Genomic DNA, 16,179 nt, shown 5'->3' with positions numbered 1-16,179 from the left:
TATAAGATTATTATAGGGATTAACTATGATAATACATAAAGAATGCTTCATAATGACTAGCACAAAGAAAGCACTCAGTCAATGTTAACTATTTTTAATGTCGTTATGAGGACAAGAGGCAGTCTATGCAGGGACTAGAACACCAGGCCTAGGTACATGCCTGTAAGAACCTGGGTGCCTCCACATCCCAGCCCTGCCTACCTTTCATATTTCAGTGTTAAAAGGTGTGAGTGAACAACAGTACTGAACACCAACACTTGCAATGAGCAAAAACACTTTTAAAAGGGACTTTTTTAGCCAAGATGATTCGGATTTAACCTGTTGCTATTCTGAATAATGCTAGAATTACTCCCCAAGTTGTAAATAGCATGATCACTGGATAGGCCGGAGTTTGTGGTCAGTCATATAATATTTTTAACAGGCATGGGGAAATAAAATCTAATAAGGAAATAACTAAATGTTAGTGTAGTTGAAATAACGTTACTTTACTTCTTTAACGTGGAAAATTATCTTTTCACTTGACAAATGCACAGGACAGTGGCCAATGCCCTGTGTATCTTCTGTTACATGAAATTAAAGCTATGGCATAATTTCATTATGGTGATAATTCCCTTTACAGTCATTTTTACTATGAAACATTTCATATATTTGTAAAATGTAGAGAAGATAGCCCTTGCGTATACACTACTCAGCTTAAGAAATAAAATCTTACAAATGTATTTGAAGCCTCCCCTAATGATCTCATTTCTAATTCCTCTTTCCCCTGGGCCCCAAGGTAGCCCACTGAATTTGGTGTTATTTACTCACATGGGATACATTTTCAAGATTATTTTCTCAGACTAATCTAAAAGGGCTAGTCTTCTATCAATATTTAGAGTTAATTACTTTCTTTGTGCCTCTGAGTAGAATTTACAATGTGGCAAGGTCTAGTAACATCAGAATTATTTTTTAAATTAAATCAAAAGAGGGAAAATATCCCATTGTCAGCCCCATCCAACTGTGAAATGCAATGCCCTTAAAAAAAAAAAAATAAGGTCAAGCATATTTGGAGATGAAAGGGCGGGCCTACACCGGCAGATTCCATCTTGTTCTGTGTCCTTCACCTAGACCACGAGTAACCTCTCGCTCACCCGTTCAAACTTCCTGATCAAAACACGCCGAGCGACCTGCGTAACAGGACTCTGACCCTTCCCCAGCCAATCGGCCGAGGCCACGACCCTTCCCCAGCCAATCGGCTGAGGCCACAGCCATTACCTCACCAACTGCCCCTAGACCCCAATAAAACCTTTGTGCTTTTGAAACTCGCTCTCTCTCCCTGGTATTTCACCGCTGTGTCGGTGCAGGTAGGGGACTGAGCTCGAGCTAGCTCGAATAAAGGCTCTTTTGCTTTTGCATCGGACTCGGCTCCCTAGTGGTCTTTGGGGATCACGAATTCTGGGCATAACAGAGATATGTGGAGAAAAAACTCTACAGATGTGGAAAGAATTCAAGAATTGAGTTTCAGAAATATGGCAGATTATACATTAAAAATTCCTCCTGCTAGATTAGTTAGGGATGCTGAGAAGAATTACACCAGCTTTAAAAAAATGCACAGCTAAACCGATATAAAAGACAAATATCCAGGTGTCAGGAATAATGAAGCAACTGATACCGGGACTGGCAAATGAGTAGGCTACCTTGCCTTTGCCTTGATGATGGGTGGTGAGTAACAGTCACAAGCTAGGAATTTGGCTTTTAAGGGAATGCAAAGGACAGGAGATGGGAACTTGGCTATTGTAAGGAGGAGAATTGAAGTTAAAATCCCTGCATAAAACTGGAAGGGCTTAAAGTCTCAGAGGAAAAAAAAAAAAAATCTCCCAACCAGTAAAAGAACACCATAGACAATAGGGAAACTGGTTTATCTGTGCTTGGGCTCTAAGTGAGTTATTTTATATAAATCCCTTGAGAATGTATAAAATCTGGGCCTGCCCAACACAGAGAACTGAATTTATATCACATGTGGTCTAGAAAGCCACAAGTCAAAAAATTACAAAGAACTAAGTCCTAAGCCAGAGATCTCCAATGAGTATACACAGAAGTAAACCCAAAACTATGCTGGAAGAACACTCTACCTTAAGCTGAACGAGAATTTTATAGATAAATTCATAATCCAAGATTTAAGACAAAAAAGAAAACAAAAAACAGTGGATTAAAACACCCAAGAAATGAACGCAATAGAAATGTCTGATGGAGGGGCACCTGGGTGGCTCTGTCAGGTGTCGAACTCTTGATTTTGGCTCAGATCATGATCTCACAGTTCATGAGTTCGAGCCCCACATTGGAATCTGTGCTGACAGTGTAGAGCCTGCTTGGGATTTTCTCTCTCTCTCTCTCTCTCTCTCTCTCTCTCTCTCTCTCTCTGCCCCTCCCCCACTCATGCTCTCTTTCTCTCAAAATAAATTAAAAAAAAATCTGATCGAGACTACTAAATAATCATGACTAAAAGAATTATCATATATTTTAACTAGTCTAAAACTCCCTAAAATTCTAATTACTAATACAAAGCTGCATTTCTTAACATACACAAATGAAAAATGGATGAGTAGTCACTCAAGGAAAGATTAATAATTGTATTGGGGGGAAGATCAGGGCAAAACAAGAAATAGGAAATATTGAATTATTTGCCACTGAATTACTTTGGCACCATGTAAGAATATAAAATTGTAAATGCACTGAATAGGTAGTTACTGTAAGGTAATATGGCTTCCCCTTGGAAATGTGTAAATTGAGGCTTTTTCATCAAAAGTACCTGCAAAAGCATCAACATGAAGCAAACACCTACCTATATAGGATCTAGAGGATCTTCGTCTATACATCAAAGCAAACACAGTAGTTTGAAAGTTGGAAGAGGTAGTGGTGAAGAAAAATGTTGTACTCATCTTTAAATTTTCTCTTTGGGGCACCTGGGTGGCTCAGTCAGTTAAGCATCCAACTTTGGCTCAGGTCATGATCTCACAGTTCGTGAGTTCAATCAAGCCCTGCATCGGGCTGTGTGCTGACAGCTTGGGGCCTGGAGTCTGTTTTGGATTCTGTGTCTTCCCCTCTCCCTCTCTGCCCCTCCCTGGCTCTCACAGTCTCTCTCTCAAAAATAAATAAACATTAAAAAAATTTAAATTTTCTCTTATATTTAACTACTTGTAATGCTTTATAAATTAATAATCAACATATTCATCATTGTCTCCTTATCTGATTTATTATTGAGGCCCCATCTAATAGACACCTATATAAACATCCTAGAATGTTATCTGTATCTGTTTGTTGATTCCCTTTTACCTAAACCTCCTCCCAGACACATGAATTCATAGACAATGAATTTTGTCTATTTTATATTTCTAGTGATTTCCACTGCCATATTCCTATCTGGCCCCTCATCACATCTCACCTGGGTTTTTCATTTAGTCATCAAATACTTCATTGCAAGCTTACTGTGTATCAGGTACTGTTGTTCCAGATGTTGTTCCTGTTGTTTCAGGTAATGTTGTAGTAAAACTAAGATGTAGAAAACTAAGACGTTTTCAGAACCTATCTTCATTGCCTCCAGTGCTTCCTACTCCAGTTGAATCTTAATGATTTAACCTTCTTAAAACACATATCACTCACCTACCTTTTCAAAACCTTCAAGGGTTTCCTGAAAGAAGATACAGGCCAAATGTTTTACTTTGACATTAAAAGGCCTCCAAAATCTGGCCCCAAACCATCTTTACTTAAAGTTTTCTCTCACTGCTCCCCTAGACATTTACTTGCATTGGTTTGAGAAGCAATATCTTGTTATTGTTTTTTAAGTTATAATTATTTAAGTAATCTCTACACCCAACATAGGGCTCAAACTCAGAACCCTGAGATCAGGAGTCACATGCTTTTCCAACTGAACCAGCCAGGATCCCCAAGAAGCAGTACCTTTCAAATAAGCCATATAGATTTCTTCCTCCCAGAAATCCAAACTGAGTAAAAAACAAAACCCATTTTTATTCTATTTACAAAAAACAGATAAGGGATATAAATATATGAAATGTTGAAAGTAAAAGAAGGGAAAAAGATATAACATTCAACACTAATCAAAGGAAAACTGGTATAGCTTTATTAAATCAGAAGAGTAGATTCTATGGCAAAAAAATATTGCTAGAGACAAAGAAGTACACTTCATCATAAATTATTTGATTCATCAGAAAGATATAACAATTCTAAATGTGTATGTACTTAATAACATAGTTTCAATATATATAAAGAGAAAAATGACAGAATTATAATGAAAAGTAGATATCCACAATCATGTGGAAGATTTTCATAAATCTTTCTTTTTATTATTATTGTTATTATTTTAAATGTTTTATTTATTTTTGAGAGAGAGAGACAGAGAGACAGAGCGTGAGTGAGGGAAGAGCACTCGAGAGAGAGGGAGACACAGAATCCAAGGCAGGCTCCAGGCTCTGAGCTATTAGCACTGAGCCTGACACAGGGCTTGAACCCACAAACTGTGAGATCATGACCTGAGCTGAAGTAGGACGTTTAACTGACTGAGCCACCCAGGCACCCCCATACAACTTTCTTATTAACTGATAGAATGAACAGACAAAAAATTCAGTTGAATATAAAATATTATATAATTATATAAAATAATTAATAAACCTGATCTAATTAACATATATGGAGCACTGCAACCAAAAACTATAGAACACATACAATTTTTTTATGAAACACTAATAAAAATTACACATATGCTGGGCTATTAAAGCAAGTTGCAACAAATTTCAAAATATGTTCTTTGATCAAAGAGCAATTATGCTAGAAATTAGTGATAAAAGATACACTGAAAATTCCCATTTATCTGGAAAGAAAATTATGAAATGTACTTCTAAATAACCCATGGCTCAAAGAGAAACTTTCTAATAGATATTAGAACATATTCTAACTGAATGACAGTAGATAATTATGTATTAAAACATGTAAGATCAACCAGAGCTGTACTTGGAGAGTAATTCACAGCTTGAAGTACATATTTTAGACAAGAAGAATGCTGAAAATCATTAATCTAAGTATTCACCTCAAAAACTTAGAAAAATAAGGGAAATTAAGCCCAAAGAAAAAAGAAGAAAATAATAAAGAACAGAAAGCAATGAGATAGAATATGTGCATTAGAAAGGATAAATAAAGCCAAAAGTTATTCCTAGAAAATACTAACAGAATTGATAAATTTTTGCTGAGACTAATGATAAAGAAAAAACATATCACAAATAACCAATATCAGGAATGATGAGGGACCTAACAATACAAATCCTAGACATTATAAAGATAACCAAATGATATGAATAACTTCATGCCAATAAATTTGAAAATGTAGACAAAATGGATAAACTCCCAGAATATAAATTACGAAAACTTACACAAGAGGAAGTACAAAGATCTGAATAGTTTTCCATCTATTTAGAATTAGAAGCCAAACCATAATTCTGTCTTCACAATGAATGTTATAATTCATTTAAGGAACTATTCTAAGCTCACACAAACTCTTTCAGAAAACAAACAAACAAACAAAAACTTTCTCATTTATTTTATGAAGCCAAAACATGACAAGGACAGCACAAAAAGGAATATTACAGGTTAATCTCACTTATGATGCAAAATCCCCTGATGCACATGAATGAAAAATTTCTAAACTAATTTTTACCAAATCAAGTTCAGTGACTCATAACAAAAGATAATGCCTATAGCCAAGTTGAATTTATTCCAGAAAGCAGGTTATTCAACATGTAAAATTCAACCAGTGTAATTCAACATAATAATAAAAAAGAATAAAATCATAGGGTTATTTCAATAGATACAAGAAAAGCATTTTATACACTCAGTATTCATTCATAATTTTAAAACAAACAAAAGATTTTGGTAAACTAGAAATAGAAGGGACTAGCATTAATTTTGTTAAGGGTTTCTTGAAAAAACCTAAGCATTCTCAAAAAAAAAAAAATCCAAGAAAACATCATACAAAGTGATGAAATCTTAAAGCTTTCCCACTGGGATCAGAAACAAGGTAAGAGTGACTGCTCTCAATGTTCAATTTAATATCTCAGACTTCTATTTAATACATTACTGGAGGACATAACTAGTTTAATAAGGAAGAAAAATAAATAAAAAATATAAGGAAAGGAAAAAATAGGCATGACTTAAAGATGTAAAAAAATTAAAAGAATCTACAGAAAAGTTATTTTAATTAAGAGAGAAGTTAGGTGTGCCTGGGTGGCTCAGTCAGTTAAGCATCCGACTCTTGATATCTGCTCAGGTCATGATCTCGCAGTTGTGGGCTTGAGCCCAGCATAGGGTTCCATGCTGACAGAGAGGAGCCTGCTTGGGATTCTTTCTCTCCCTCTCTCTTTGCCCCTCCCCCCTCCCCTGCCCATGCTCTCTCTCTCTCTCTCTCTCTCTGTGCCTCCCAAAATAAAATAAACATTAAAAAAGTGAAGTTAGAAAGTTGCTAGTTATAAAGTAAATTTACAAAAATCAATCTTATTTCAATTTACCAAAACAAACTTCTTTTTAAGTATCATTTATAATGGCCTCAAAAATATCAAATTCCTAGGAATAAATCTATAAAAAAATATGTCTCTCAAGAAAACTATAAAACACTTTTGTAAGACATTAAACATACAGAATCTCATAAAGTCTCAAACATACAGAATCTTCTATAAATTAGAAGACTCAATATTATAAAAATGTTCTCAAATTGATCTATAGATTCCAAGCAATCCCAATAAAAATTCTATACAGATTGTGTGTGTGTGTAACCTGATAAGGTGAATATAAAATTAATATAGTAATGACAAAGGCCAAGAATAGTTGAAACAGTTAAAAAAGAACAAGCTGGAAGAACTTGATCTATTTGATGTCAAACGTATTACAAATCAGCAGTAATAAAGACTGTGTTGTCTTGATATAAGAATAGACAAATTGAATAGAAGAGGCAGCTCAAAAACACACCACACACATATGGATACTCAATTTAACAAAAAGGTGCCACTGCAGAACGATGGGAAAAGATAGTCTTCAACAAAAAATTCCCTATCTATGTAGGGAAAGAAAAAATTTAATTCCTATCATATGAGGTGGATTACAGATCTAAATCTGCACAACAAAGCAACTAAAGCTTTTAGAAGATAATATAAGATTATGAATCTTCATGATGTTCAAATCAGAAAACATTTCTTAGCACAAAAAACCAGTAAACATCATGGAAAAGATAATAAATTGGTTTACATTCAAAATAACAGCAATTTCTATACCCTGCTATTGAAATGTGAATGGAAACATCTACTTTGGAAATGGATTTGGAATTATCTACAAAAAGTGAGCATATATATTCCCTTTGAGCCAGCTATGTGACTCCTACATACATATCTAAAAACAAAAAATGCACATGCAAAAGGAGTCAAAAGACAAGCACCAGAATTTCATACCAGCATTACTGTAATAGCCTGAAACTGAAAACTTCAATACCCAACAGTAGAATGGATAAATAAAGGCATATTTCTACAATAAAATACTACATATATAGCAGCAAAAATGAACAAACAATACCTACAAGCAGTAACATGGATATGTATTACAAATATGCTGAGTAAAAGAACACCAACACAAAAGACAATATATTTTACCTTTGTATATACATATGTACATAATGTACATTACATTAAACATAGGTGAAACTCAGCTGCACCATTTAACTCAGGGTAGAGGCTAATCTTGGAGAGGAGGAGAAAAAAGTGGTTGAGAGCAAACACAAAGAGAACTTTCAGGGTACAAAGGTGTCCTAATGTTTGGCATGTACATGGGTGTCCACTTTAACCTAATTCATTGAGCTGGTGTTTGGTGCACCTCACTATATGTACATTATGCTTCACACACACACACACACACACACACACACACACACACACACAGGAAAAAAACTAAAAAAAAAAGAAAAAAGAAAAAAGGCTGACACAATATGCCAAAGATTATTGTAGATATGATGATCCTGGTGCTCATCTAATTCCTATAAAACCAAGTTGCTTTCTTCTAGCACACAAATAATAAAAATTTTCACATACAGAACATTTCCATTAAAATAGTATTTCCTGTTATTGTATTCAATAGCTACAGAGTATATGCAAAATGGTTACTATTATTGAAAACGAGAAACAGCTTACACCATATTGTTTCTTCATATCACTGGTGTAACTCATGCTTCATTTGACATATCTTTAAAAAGAATCATAGTATGAATAATACTGTTTCAAAGACTTGTTTGGTTTTAAAACAAGGCTTTCTTATTTTGAATCCAAAAGTAATTAGACATAAGACAAGCACAAATTGGACCCAAAGGAATCAAGTTGTGTTCCTACTAATGATGATTGTCTTTAAACACACAACATGCCACAGTCCAAGAACTCAAATATTTTTGTAATAGCCGCTTGAGAGCCTTATTTGGAGCTGTGTATGATTTCTGATGGTCTTGCTTACAAGTGTATTTTTCTAAGAATTCCATTTATCTAAATCTCTGGAATGGAAGGAGGGAGCCTGGAACAATGGATCCAAATTGGGCAGACATTTCTAGGATTCCACAAGTATCTAAGGAACATCCTTTGGAAAAATGCAGATTTTCACCCAACTTTTTACCCCAGGCAAACTTCTGATAACCTCCTCCATGGTCCAATGATTATAATTTGATAATTATATATGAAAAATATTAAATATTTTAATTTACATGAAATTGTTTCAAAAAGTAGAGTGTCTATTCCACAGTCTCCTTTACAATGTAAAATGGTAGTAGGTGTTAGGCTACCTATAATGCCTCTATTTTCCTCCAAAGTTTTAATATAGCATTAAATATAAGAATTAGGTAAGGGTATGGATATAAAACTATAGTTATAACAGGGTAAGATTAAACTTTTACTGCACCCTATCCTATCTACTTTCCATCTGATGGCTTAAAGATGTTACAGATTACTCAGGTTAGCACCCCACGGTACCACATGTAAATATAACCTCCTCACTCCACAAATGTGTAGTTTTCCATGCCTAAAGTGCCCTCCCATTTCACCTCTACTTAAATTTGCATATTGCTTTAGAACTAGCATGTAAATTTAGGAACACTTCTTTCTACCCCCAATGATTCCTAACTGGAAGGAAGCTCAATGTCTTTACTCTGAGCCTCTCTCCACCCTGTCACACCATCCCTGAGGAGGTAAACATCTGATTTGTAAATATATATTGAGAATACATGGCTCTGTTCCATCCTCTGTCTTCGAGGGAGCTTCCTGCCCCTTCAATGTGCAACCAGCAATGACATGAATCTTAGGGATTCATTATTAGAAATCCAAATTAGCTACAACTTGAAAATATATCCATCTGCCTTTCAGGAAAAAAGGTAATTATTTTGGCTTTCATCTTCACTAATGTGTTTCTCTACTTGTACAGAACCTAGGAAGGGGGACTCTTCAGATAACCCTGCATACACGAGTATCTATGTCTTCCATAAGACCCCTTACTAACTACACTAGGCATTGGTGATATTTGCCCTTGTTAAAATAACATTTATTATGTTTCACTCAATACTACTTTACACTGAGTAGGTATGAATGTCTCTGTGTGTCCCCAGTCATCGTCAGCTAGACTGTAAATTCTTTCTGAATAAGCAACATGTTTTCTTATTTGTATTCTACACTGTATTCAATAGTACATCTTGATTGCTTGAAAAAAGATGTACTATTTTTCTCCTGGTAACTATAACTAATACAATTGATCACAGCATTGTAAGTATCTTTTGTTTTTATTTGATAGGAATGAGCAATCAAGTATCCGTAATAATTAAAAAATGACACTGTGGATTATTCCGGTCTAAGTAAATCTTTATGAAATGCATGCTTTCCAGCCTTAGTATACATCATAAGCTAAACTACTCACCTTTCTTCATTGGCACCATGTTACTAACTTGACCAATTAGGTTATTAGAGATAGTCTAGAACAGGAACTTCTATTCAGTTGATCAAAATAGAGAAAGCTTACCCAAAGTGGCCTGAGAGAACAACACTGAAAAGAGACAAGTTTGGAGCTAGCAAAATAGTGCTTATCATAATATTCTAAAGAGGCAAGACAGGACAGCAACAAGAATTAGCTATGGGCAACTAAGGGATTCAGACCTAGATCAGGAGTAACAACCACTTTTTGTTGAATACTGCTATTTGCCACACATTGTGCTAAGTGCTTACATTTATTATCTCTTAATCCTCTGATGCATACTGCTATTATTTACAGTTTGCCGATGAGGGTGTCGAGGCTTCGAAAGATTATGTGTGACAGGTATCATTTACTGTCTACCTCATATCTATTCTCCCTTCTTCCTTGTGTAGAGAATGCTATTTGTATTTTTGTGTTTTTCAGGGAGATGATGTGTTTTGCCCCAGAAATAGTAGTTTGCCTAAGGCAACAATGACAATCCCACTCCCTGCCTTCTCAGACAAGCTTGCTTCTCTTTCAGGTAGAGACAGCCATGTGACCCAGTTCTGACCAACAAAACATAGGAAGCCCACTGGAGATTTCTGGGGATAAAGGAGGACTGATACAGCCAGTGCTACTCTTCTCCCTCCTCTCTCAAGTGCCAGTGTGATAGTTAGAACTATAGCAACTATCTTTTGGCCATGAGGATGACCTAAAAATTCTCAGAAAGCTGCTGTTATTAAGCTGCTGGACCAGTAAAGCAAACATAGATCTCCAGACTTTTTAATATACAAGAAATACAAAAACTTATTTAAGTCACTGTGGCAGGGATTTCTGTTATTCAATGTAATCCTGACATAGTGATTTTGTGAAAATGATTTATAAGAGGTAAAAATATGTTGATGCAAGATCTTACGAAAACAATGTATATTTATAACTTCATGCCTACTATATGTTGACAACTGTAATAATGCAAATCACTGCATTCCTTGCCTGATTCTTTGAGAGTTAGCCATATACACAATATAACATTCATATGTTAATATAGTACTGGCAGAATACATAAATGGTAAGAGGATTTAGAATAAAAGAATGATCAAAATACACAGAATTAAAATCAGATTAAGTAAAGGCATTCAAGGGAGTGATTTTTGAGCCAGTTTGCTTAGGAAAGTGGTATCAATTGGAAGAGCAGTGACAGCATTCAAGGCCATTAGATGTGACATATAAAATAGTAAAAATGAGAATAAGGGAGTTGTATGCATAAAACAGATAAGCATATTTGCTGGGCTAGAGCAAAAAGTCTAAGAATAATGAAAAGAAGCTTATAAAAGAGGCAGGGAAGATGTATGACCTTGAAGGGATGCCAGAGGACTTTGGGTTTATTTATACAGGTAAATTTATATAGGTAATGTGGAATTAGTATAGATTTTACAGAAAGCCATATGATGGAAAATTGTTTGGATAATTTTATCTTAGCATAAACTAAAGACCAATGGCCCAGCTGGGAGCTTCCTGCAATTGGCCTAGAATGATGTAAATGGAGTGAAACTAAAAAGTGATAATGTGGAGAAAGAATCTGCAGGACTTGGCGTTATTGAGTATGGGAAGATGAAGGAGAGGAATTAAAATTACACCCGAATGGCAGTTTAACATTGAAAATTTGAAGAAAAAAATGATGAATTTTATTCTAAACAGCCCTAGTGACTTAGAAAAAAATAAAATTTTGAAGACCAGGTTACTTGCATCTCCTAATAATTACTGAATGCTACCTAAAAAAATAAGCACTGTTTTAAAATAGTGAAATTCCTTCTTTGTCTTCAGTAAACACCCGAGTGTGTTATAACTTAAGAGCTAGATAGGTAGCTTGTTACCATTCTTTTATCGAGGCTACCCTCTGTTTCATTTTGTTGCCATATCCATTTAACATGTGATTCTTACAAATTTTAACAGTTGAAAAACAAACAGCTGGCTGAACTCTCTGCTTCAGTGTTTTGGATACTTTGCTTCTTGGTAAGTGATCAGTATTTTGATACTGCTGTAGTAATAACAGGAAATGATCTGTTAAAATCTGGATCTCCAGCTATAGATGAATGCCAGGGTAAAGAGGAGAAGTAGTCTGAGAATAAAGTCTATAAAAACAGTTTGGGAAATTATTTCTAGGACCACAGGGAGAGAATCATAATTTACTCTTAACTTCGGAAAAGCAAATGCAAAGTAGAAGAATATCTTATGATGATCACTGAACTGCATCAGTGGAAAGCTTATAGCCACAAACACAGTAATTAAAACAATTGAGATGGTAAATGCTAGAGCTTCAACAATACACAAGGTGAAAAACCACTCCCTGATAAATTCACACAGAAAAACGTTTTGTAAGTAAAACACTTCTAAATTGGTCTAACTAATTATAATCTTGTCTACGTGCACAAAGTAGTAAACTGGTTCTATTCACCAGAAAGGACAAGAGAAGACGAGCAGTGGGAACGGAATTAGCCACAGAATAAAGAGAGGGTATTTTCACCTAAGGAGTCACAGAAGTGAGGAAAGCACAACATGTGGGCAAAAGAAGATAATCTTGGTTTAAAAGATGCACAACTGGGGTGACTCTGTTGGTTAAGCATCCGACTTCGGCTCAGGTCATGATCTCATGGTTTGTGGGTTCAAGCCCCACATTGGGCTCTGTGCTGACAGCCCAGACACTGGAGCCTGCTTTGGATTCTGTGTCTTCCTCTCTGCGCCTCCCCTGCTCAGGCGCTTAGTCTCTCTCTCAAAAAAATAAACATTAAAAAAATTTTTAAAAGATGCACAACATAAGTGTGCCCACATATAATTACAACTAAAGTATTTTCTCTAATGCTTTAATGTAACATATTTTATAAGTTTTATCAGTTTTAAAAGGTAATTGATGAAACAAACCAGTAACCAACAATTTAATTAAAAATACGATAAGCCAACATTTTATGGAGAATTTTAGAGCAATAACAATTTTCTAAAACACTAGAAATTTTATATTCATAAAAATTTATACTGTGCTGTTTAATCTAGTGTATTAAGTAATGTACTAAATTAGTAGTCATAATGGCTAAAAGAACAGAAGGCATGGTAACTAAAATTACTTTCCAAGATTGTCAGTATTTTAATTGCTGGAAACTTTCAAACAAGAGGAAATGTACAAAACATCACTTGATTCTGAATACACAAATCATCTGTTTCAAATTAATCATTACTCATAAAAGCAATGACAGTCTGGATACAAGAACAGACTTGAGAAGTAAATAACTAGATGATATTACAGTCTTTCTTTTAAAATCCCACTTCTCTAACAAATGTCTTCTTTCCTTCACCTCTTTCTGAATGGAAAGTCAACTTTCCTCTCCTTTACACTACTCTCCACCAATTAGAGATCTTATCACTTTAATTTCTGATTTTGCTAATTAGAGGCCTATTATTTCCCCCCCCAATAGACTATAAGCAACTGGAAAGCAAGGTCTGTATCAGATTTATCTTGGTTTCCTTATCACATCTAAGTCAACAACCAATATCTATTAGTCTTTTTTGACTTGTATATTTATTAGTGTTCAATGAACTGCTGTATTTTAAAATTCCATAGTTTGATACAGAGAAAAGTTTCTTATGACAGTATTTCCCCAGTTAATAAACTGATTTTGAAGTTACATTACATTTGGATTACATGTGAATTCTTTAAGATGTTTGTTTGTTTGTTTGTTTGTTTTAGAGAGAAAGAGAGAGAGAGAAACAGAGGGAGGAGGAAACAGAGAATCCCAAGCAGGCTCCACACTATCAGTGTGCACTCCACAGCCCAGTGCAGGGCTTGAACTCACAAACCATTGACATCATGATCTGAGCTGAGGTCAACAGTCAAATGCTTAACCGACTGAGCCACCCAGGCACGACCACAGATCACATGTGAAATTTAAAAATTTAAATCTTAGGGGCACCTGGCTGGTCAGTCAACAGCGCATGCATTTCTGATCTCAGGGTCATTGAGTTCAAGCCCCATGTTGGGGGTAGAGTGTGTTTATTAAAAATTTAAATCTTATTAACTGCACAGTTTGTCCAACACTCAAAAACATACACTGATTATGAATGAATCAGTGAATTCATTTGTTCACTGTTTTATTAACTGTTAAAATAGTTCTTCAATCTTAGTTTTTTATTCTCAAATCCTATACAGTAAGACACAGAACTACTTCAAACCTAGCATCTTTGAATGATTACTATGTGAAACAGGTAGAGTAAGCTATTTTAAAATCAGCTTTATTGAGGTATAATTGACATGCAATAAACTGCACATATTTGAAGTATATAATTTGATAAATGTTGGTATATGTATATACCTGTGAAATCAGTCACAGACTAATGAACATCTGTATCATTTCCCCCAAACAGTTCATCCCTCCTTACTTCTCCCCTCTCCCCATCCCACACAACCAGGGATCTGTTTTCTATTGATTTGTTTGTTATTTTCTAGAATTAAAAAAAAAAAGGCATCAAACAGTATGTACTCTCTTTTGTATGGCTTCTTTCTCTTTGCATAATTATGACCAAAATTTATCCATGTTGTTGCATGTATTGTTCATTTGTATTACTGAGCAGTGTTCTATTATATGGATATACCACTATTTGTTCATATATTCTGCTACTGACCAACGTTTGGGTTGTTTCCAGTTTTCAGGTATGAAAATTAAGCTATGAATATTCCTGGTATAGATATATGCTTTCTTTTCTGTTGGGTAAATATCAGGGAGGAAATAACTGGGTCACACAATAGGTGTATGTTTAACTTGTTAAAAAAAATCACTACACTGTTTTCCAAAGTGGTTATACATCAGTTTCATCTTCACCATCAGTGTGAGGTTTGGTTCCTCCACATCTTTGTCAACCCTTGCAATCATCTTTTTAATTGTGGCCATTCTAGCAGCTGTGAAATGATATCTCATCGTGCCTTTACTTTGCATTTCACTGATGTTGAGTGAAGCTGAGCATCTTTTCACATGCTCATTGGCCAATCCTATGTCCTCCTTGGTAAAGTGACTATTCAATTTTTTTGCTTACTTTATTGGATTGTTTGTGTTCTTACTGTTGAGTTGTAAAAATTCTTTATATATTCTAAATACAAATCCTTTGTCAAGTATATAATATGCATTTTTAAAAAAGAAATGCAACTACTTTAGATAATTATGCTTTGTCAATATAATACATGGTCTGTCTGTATTTTAAATAACCCATATAAAAAGGGAAGTATTATTTCCATTATCCTCAGCTACCAAGTTTCCCCATGCCTAAGAAAGGTGGTCACCCAGCTGGCATATAAAAAAGAGAATAAAAGTAGAAATAGAAAACATACGGATTTTCTCAACATTCTTCTTAATCCCTCCTGATTTTAGGAGCCTTATAGCAAACTATTAGTAGTAAGAGATAACAGAGGGGATCATGTAAATGATAATTAGTCTTCTTCCTTTTTCTTTTAAGCAAAATTTTAATAAGCATTTAGCAAGTAATAACATTATTGTTAATAAGCCCTCCTGTATTTTTTATTAAATGTCTCTATCTCTTATACTAAGACCCTGTTGTTTACATGAATGTTTTCCTTATCAGACTAAAGCACAAGATTCAATACAGTACCTAGTAAATATTGTTATTATTTCTTTGATTCCCTCCTTTTCTTTTAATTCCTATCCATGTGTTTTCCTCTCTTCTTCCATTTCCAGCATCCCCCAACTATATTCAGATTAATTTGCTGATCCCAAATGAGTCGTGGTTATAGATTTTTTGGTGACCCTATAGATCACCTACCATGCTTCTTACTTCAAAGAAACAAAATGAAAATGACAATAAAACTCTTTGTGGAACTCACTGAAAGAACATCAGATATTCTCCCGAGTGAAAAAGTGACACCTTTTTTTTTTATAGTAGCCATGCAAATTAGTACTCCTTGCCAGAATAAAGCATACACATAATTATTTTTTATTTTATTTTTTTAAAATTTTTTTTCAACGTTTTTTACTTATTTTTGGGACAGAGAGAGACAGAGCATGAACGGGGGAGGGGCAGAGAGAGAGGGAGACACAGAATCGGAAACAGGCTCCAGGCTCTGAGCCATCAGCCCAGAGCCCGACGCGGGGCTCAAACTCACGGACTGCGAGATCC

General features: G+C 34.9%; 1 pseudogene; it reads right to left on the bottom strand.

The window, feature by feature from the left end:
* Positions 1-14,969, bottom strand: part of LOC122468955 — a 28,679-nt pseudogene extending 13,710 nt beyond the window's left edge.
* Between the last annotated feature and the right edge of the window lie 1,210 nt (positions 14,970-16,179).

Source organism: Prionailurus bengalensis, chromosome B1 (assembly GCF_016509475.1).
Source record: "Prionailurus bengalensis isolate Pbe53 chromosome B1, Fcat_Pben_1.1_paternal_pri, whole genome shotgun sequence".
Classification (NCBI taxonomy): Eukaryota; Metazoa; Chordata; class Mammalia; order Carnivora; family Felidae; genus Prionailurus; species Prionailurus bengalensis.
This window is presented reverse-complemented; position numbering and strand designations above follow the sequence as displayed.